General features: G+C 43.7%; 1 long non-coding RNA gene across 1 annotated transcript; it reads left to right on the forward strand.

Annotated features, from left to right (window-relative positions):
- The first annotated feature begins 319 nt into the window (after positions 1 to 319).
- Positions 320 to 5,457, forward strand: LOC123596159. Its single transcript, XR_006711565.1, has 2 exons — positions 320 to 653; positions 1,643 to 5,457. It is a non-coding gene; the product is annotated as an uncharacterized LOC123596159 (long non-coding RNA).
- Positions 5,458 to 6,414: the final 957 nt, after the last annotated feature.

Raw genomic sequence — 6,414 nt, forward strand, 5'->3', positions numbered from 1 at the left:
TTACAAGAAACCAAAGAAGATGGAGCTAAACTACGTACGCCCAAGTTTTGCTTCTAAATTCTCGCATTAGAAAAAAATCACTCAATTTTCCCTGGGGAGGGGAGGATAGAAGTACTATACAAGCAGTTTCCTCTACATGGAAAGAAACACCAAGAATGAGGAAGAAACTTTCTTCTTAACAATAACATTCCTCTGAACACTTGGTACAATTCCTGGTACATATTAAGCTCGCAGTAAGTGCTAATTGTTGTTGCTGACGCAGATATTTGTTGCTTGCAAGACACTCTGCCAGGTGCTGGGACCATGTGGCTGAAGGACACAGACCCTACTCTTGAGATGCTCACATCCTGGGGAGGGGAAGAGACAGTGCTATGGACTGAATGTTTGTGTCCCCCTTCCCTCCCATTCATATGCTGAAGCCCTGATTCTCAACGTGATGCTCTTTGGAGATGGGGCCTTTGGGATATAATTAGGTCATGAGGGTGGAAATCTTCGTGACGGGATTAACACCCTCATGAGAAGAAATATGAAACAGCTTGCTTCTCTTCTTTCTCTTAGCCATGTGAGGACACAGAAAGATCACAGGAAGAGGGTTCTCATCAGACACTGAACCTGCGGGCACCTTGACTGCGGACTTCCCAGCCTCCAGAACGGTGAGCAAGAAATGTCTGCTGTTTAACCTGCCCGGTCTGTGGTATCAGTTATATCAGCCTGAACTGACTAGGACAGATAGGTAAAGAGAAACCATGATACAGGTAAGTGATAAGTACTTGATGAATGACCAAGATTTGAAGGAAGTTGAAGGAAGGGCATTTGACGCTGGCTAGCTGACCAAATAATGTCTGAGTTGTGTCTTTATGAATTACTAGAATATTGACCAAAGAGAGAGAGAGAGAGAGAGAGAGAGAGAGAGAGAGAGAAACTATATCCTATGAAAAGGGCAACACATAAGAAAAATGTGGATGAAGTCTAAAATAGCTTAATCTGTTGGGGGAACTCCATTGGTCTTATGGCATAAGGTGACTATTAGGGGTAAGAAGGATCTGAATATGTTGAGACAAGGCTTGGAGAGTGAGGCAGCGACAAACCTTGAAGACCTTTGGTGGATCTTGAATAAGGGTGTGACATGGTTAAATCTCTCCTTGGCATACTAAAGAACAAAATATATCCAAGAAGAGATAACATTTAATAGGAGTTAGTGTATGTATCAGGAGGAGAAGTTAAATATTTCTATAAAATTTGGAGTTCAAAGTTGTGTAAATGTGGTGTAGAGCCATTGGACTAGATGAGCTCATTTAGGGAGAATATAGATAGAGAAGGGAAGAGGGCTTTGAAAATGCCCTGGAATATTCGAAGCCAATGGGAAGAAATCAGCAAAGAACACTGAAGAGACACAGCTGGTAGGAAGACCTGGAAGGCTGGACCAGGAGAAGCTGGTGTTTTACCCGTGGGTTGGGGGTTGGGGGGGCGGTCAGCTTTAACAGATGCTGAGTGAGGTCAAGTGCCACGGGAGGGAGATGTGGCCAGTGAATTTAGAATTTGGGGAGGGCCGTCCCAGTGATGGTGGGAAAACAAGATTAATCAGAAGGCTAAGAGGAGCAGGGATAACAGGTGACTGCAACCAAAGGTATTTCTTTTGCAGAGTTTGGCTGTGAAGACTGCCAGATATAAATGGGCAGTTATTGGAAGAAGGTATGCTGTCTAGAAAGGTTATTTTATCTTTAAAGTTGGTACACATTTGGGACATTTTGTCCTGGTAAGGATGCTCCATAGTGGCTCTCCATAGCTATTTGTTGAATTAGCGTAGACATATTAAAATAAAATGAGGAAGTGACACACACACACACACACACACACACACACACACCCCAGAACTTCTCAGGATAAAACAGCAGCGGGAGAAAAGCTGATTAAAGCCCATTTGGTTTCTCTGTCTCAAATTAGCTCTCCGCAATGGACCCAAACATGACTTTGGGTCCTTAAGGCTCTGAAACTGAGTTAGGGAGATACACTGGGTGAAGAAAGTGATGTACCTGAGATGGTGGAGAGTAACAATAACCCTGAAGAAGAAGATGATGATGGTGACGAGGGTGACAATAGTAACTCGCATTCGTTGAGCACTCACTGAGTGCCAACTTGTAGTGTCATAACTTCACGTGGCTGATTTCACCTGCTCCTCCAAGTAAGGCTTGTAAGGTGGGTGCTACTCTCAGTCTCTCTCCGGGTGAGGTTATTGAGGCTTAGATTTGGAAAGCGACTTGCTCAAGACTACATAGCTAATAATAACTGGTGGAGTGAGAGTTCAAGCCCCACGGTGTGTAATTCTAGATCCTTTTACTCCTGTTTTGTGGGGGATATGGCGCTAGAGAGAACTGGCCAAAGAGGGCTTCCCTAGAAGTACTCATTTTGCACAAGACTGATAAAAGGAGACCCCACGAGGTGAGCAAGCTGAGCCCTGAGAAGCAGCTTTGGCAAATTAACTTCCATCTTCCCAGGCCAGCAACCTCTGATTTATTTATTTATTTGTTTTATAGTAGAGGAACACATACCACTTGGCATTACTCTTCTTGACAGTGGGAGATTACATGCTGGACTTGACTGAGTTTCTGTCAGGGAGAATTTATTGCAATTTCGAAGATGGTTCTTAAAAGAGATGGCTGTTTTGCATTTTTTATACAGGTCCTGCAAATATGTCAGGTTTGATCTTCTACAAAATCACCTTGTATAAACTTCCTGCTTCTCTTCCTCCTCTCCTGACTCCCACCTTCCATAGCCTGTGTGTGCAGCGGCTGTTAGCAAGCTTCCCCCCAGGCAGCCCAGCTTTCAGCGGCCTTGACCCACATTTTGTAGAGCTCCTGCTTTATCTCTGCAAAGTCAAATCCCTACTGTCCTTAAAGCATAACCTGGAATCCTCCCTCTCCACAAATCCTTGTCAAGTGCCTGGCTGGGGATCCCCAAATAGCTCTGAAGCCACAGTGACCTATTCATCAGTCACCCTAGGGAAATGAAAGCCAAGATGCACCGATCGTGACACTACAACAGTAAAAATGACAAGAGGTCCTGTTGGTTGAGAAGTTACTGCTTATTATGAGCCGGCAAACGGGCTAAGTGTTTTGCGTATGTTGTCTGTGATTTCAGACTAATACCTCATTTACCTTCATGCCCAAATTATGACAGTTTGAGTCCCACCGATACGATCCCTAGGAGGCAGCTTTCCTCAAAATGTCGCTGGCTGTATCTGAGAGGCACAGGGTGGCTTGCATGCTCAGGGGCGTGAGCCCTGGGTTCTTGGGCTCCGGGTTTCCTATTGTGCTGCCATGCTGCTGCCTTTGCTTCTAATGGGGGATGGGCTGGCCTGTCTTCTGGAAACGGTGGTTGTTAGTAGTTATTACTCTTTCCACCACTGTGACCTCAGAGGAGCTTGGCATTGTTCTTCCTTCTGCTACTCCCTCAGAAGCACAGGACAAACAACTGGGATTGGCTGTGGAACAGGATTGCACTGACGTTTCAGAGATGGTGGAAGGGCTGTGCTTGGGGTGGTGGTGTTAGAACTCAGAACTCTTCTCAACTGGCTTATTCTTTCCCTAGGGTGTCTCCTCAGGCCACCTCCCTTCCTTTCTGGTGGCCTGACCTCCACATACCTGCCCCTTCGGCTAACTTCCCACTACCACAAATACTCCAGTACATTCGCACTTCAGGCTACAGGCCGAACCAATCTTCACCTAGTCTGAGATTCATGCCTGGTCCTGTTTCTTCCGCCAGCATCAGCATTTTCTCAGTATTACCGACAGCGAGGACCTCAGTGCATAGTCTGGCCCAATGGCCCCAAAGAGACAATCCTATGAGAGTCTAACATCAGCACGTTGCTGAAAGACATGGAAAATAATGTCAGAGCTGGTGGTGATGGAACTCTCCCTTTCCTCTGCCTTCATGCTTCCATGTGGAGGGAGCTCCATTAGAGTATCACTCCTACTCTCTCACCCCATTCCCTCTCCAAGAATGGAGCAGTGACTTATCTGATTGGTGTGCTTGGGGAAGGAGCTCAGTCTGCTTCTCTCTGTCTTTGTATGTTACTGCATACTTGCAGAAATGAATATTCAGGAACAAGTCTTCATGGGAGAACCCTGAAGTTGGTCAGTCCAGCCACGGTCTGTGAGGTGATGTTTGTCTAACTCAAGGGTACTAACAATAAAAATAATGTTTTAGTTTCTACTTATTTGATTGCTAGGATTTTCTAACAGTTGGTTTGTGAACTCAAAAGGGGAAACAGGTGTGGTACTTTTAGTTTCCTAACCGAAGCCTACATGTTGGAGAACCACCAGTAGCCCAAGGTTGGTGGATTCCACGTTGGTGGAATTGTATCCATTGTGTCAGTCATTCCTCACAGGTGTGGAGGAGAGCTAAGTAGATTCCTGTGCTAAGAAAATAGAGTACCTTAACTTAGAAGGCCTTCAATGATGCTTCTGTAGCATTTAAGCAAAATAAATTGTCTCCATTCCACAGCATGGACCAAAGCTATGTCGGGGTGACATATAGCTTTCCTATTACACACAATGAGTCATCTCTACCCTCTACCTAGAGCCCCTTAATGGATCATCATCTCTTACATTGGGGGTCATGAAGGCCTGAGTTGTGTGGTCCCTGTAGCAACTATTCAAATTTGCTATTCTTGTGCAAGAGCAGCCATAGACAATATATAAACGAGTGGATGTGGTTGTGTTCCAATAAAACTTTATTTACAAAATAAGCAGAAAGTCAGATTTGGCTCCCAGCTATAGTATGTCAACGCCTGTTGTACATAACTAGATTGGAACATCTCAGTTTAACATTCAAAGCCCAACGTAACCCTTTAGCTTCATATACTGCCACTGCTAATGTTTTGCCTTCCCTAATCCCCCATTTAGAATCTAGAGATACCCTCAATTGATTGTAAAACCCTATCGGCCATCCCCAGCCTTCTGTCTCTCTCACACACACACGTGCATGCACATGCACACTCATATACACACTCTGCTGTCTCATGATTTTGTGATTTGACTCACCATTTCCTCTGCCTGAAAGGACTTTCTACCCTCTTCACCTGGCCACATTCTAGTTATTCTTCAGGACTCAATTCTAAGATGACTCCTTCCTCTGGAAGCCTTCTCTGAATCACCCGTGGCTGGGTTGGGTAACTGTCTTCTTTACTTCCATATATTTAATGAATGGAGACATTTTCCATCTCTGAGTCTGTCTTCCCTAGCCATCCACAGAGCTCCTGGGGCTGAGGACTCAGTCTCATGATCTCAGCAGGCCTGGGGCATCTCATAGTATCCAGCATGGATCAGCTGCTGAATTTGTGCAGAACTGAAGCAGTGAAGCCAGAGCGATCCAGAGAAAAAGGGACAGGGTATTATGCACATGTTATAAATGGGAAGTTCAGGGGTAGGCTGAACTGACAAGGTTATAAACACTTGAGAAATATAGAAGAAGTCGGGGTTGAGGACAATAGTATGGCATGGGAATATTGGTCCCCTAATGATGGCATCTGAGGCATAGATGGGCAAGTTTCTGCCTGAGTCCGAAAGCAAAAAACATACCTTCCACGTTCTAGAATTCATAATGCGGTTGGCAGAGCAAGATTAAAGCAAGTGAAATAATCAGAGAACTATGGAAAAATAGCACATAATTGAATGCTGGATTACATGGCACAAAGTATGTTAGAGAAAGAGAATGATCAACAGAAGCTAGAGTAGTTTTTTTTTTTTTAAAGCCTCTGGTGGGGATGTTAGGCAAAGAATACCAAACATCTAATGAAACTTACAACTTCCATTTTTTTACATAAAACCTTTTTGTCAATATGTCATACACACCCCCCAAAATTACACATATCCCAAGTGCACAGCTCTTTGAATTTTTATAAACTGAAGACATCTCTGTAATTAATCCTCAAATTAAGAAACACAATGTTACCAGCATCTCAGAAGCCCCTTGGATCCTTTCCAGTCATTACCTACCCCCAAGGGAAACCATTACCCTGACTTCTGGTAGTAGAGGTTAGTTTTGCCTATTTAAGTAAATGAAATAATACAGCATGTATTCTTTTGTTTTTGGTTTCCTTTTCCCTACATTATATTTTGAAATTCATCCAAGTCATGTTTAGTAGTAGTGTGTTCATTCTCGCTGCTGTTTAGAATTCCATTGTATAAATACACCACATTTATTTATCCATTCTGCAGTTGATGGAAATTTGGGTGGTTTCCAGTTGTCAGCTCCTTTGGAAAAGTGCCACGTTCTTGTACAAGTTTTTTGAGAGAAACATGTATACCTTTCTGTATACTCCTAAGGAAGTATACTCCTTAGGAGTATACTCCTAAGGAAGGAAATCACTGGTTCATATTTATATATATATTAGGTTTCATAGATAATGTCATA

Source organism: Leopardus geoffroyi, chromosome B1, assembly GCF_018350155.1.
Source record: "Leopardus geoffroyi isolate Oge1 chromosome B1, O.geoffroyi_Oge1_pat1.0, whole genome shotgun sequence".
NCBI classification, from domain to species: domain Eukaryota; kingdom Metazoa; phylum Chordata; class Mammalia; order Carnivora; family Felidae; genus Leopardus; species Leopardus geoffroyi.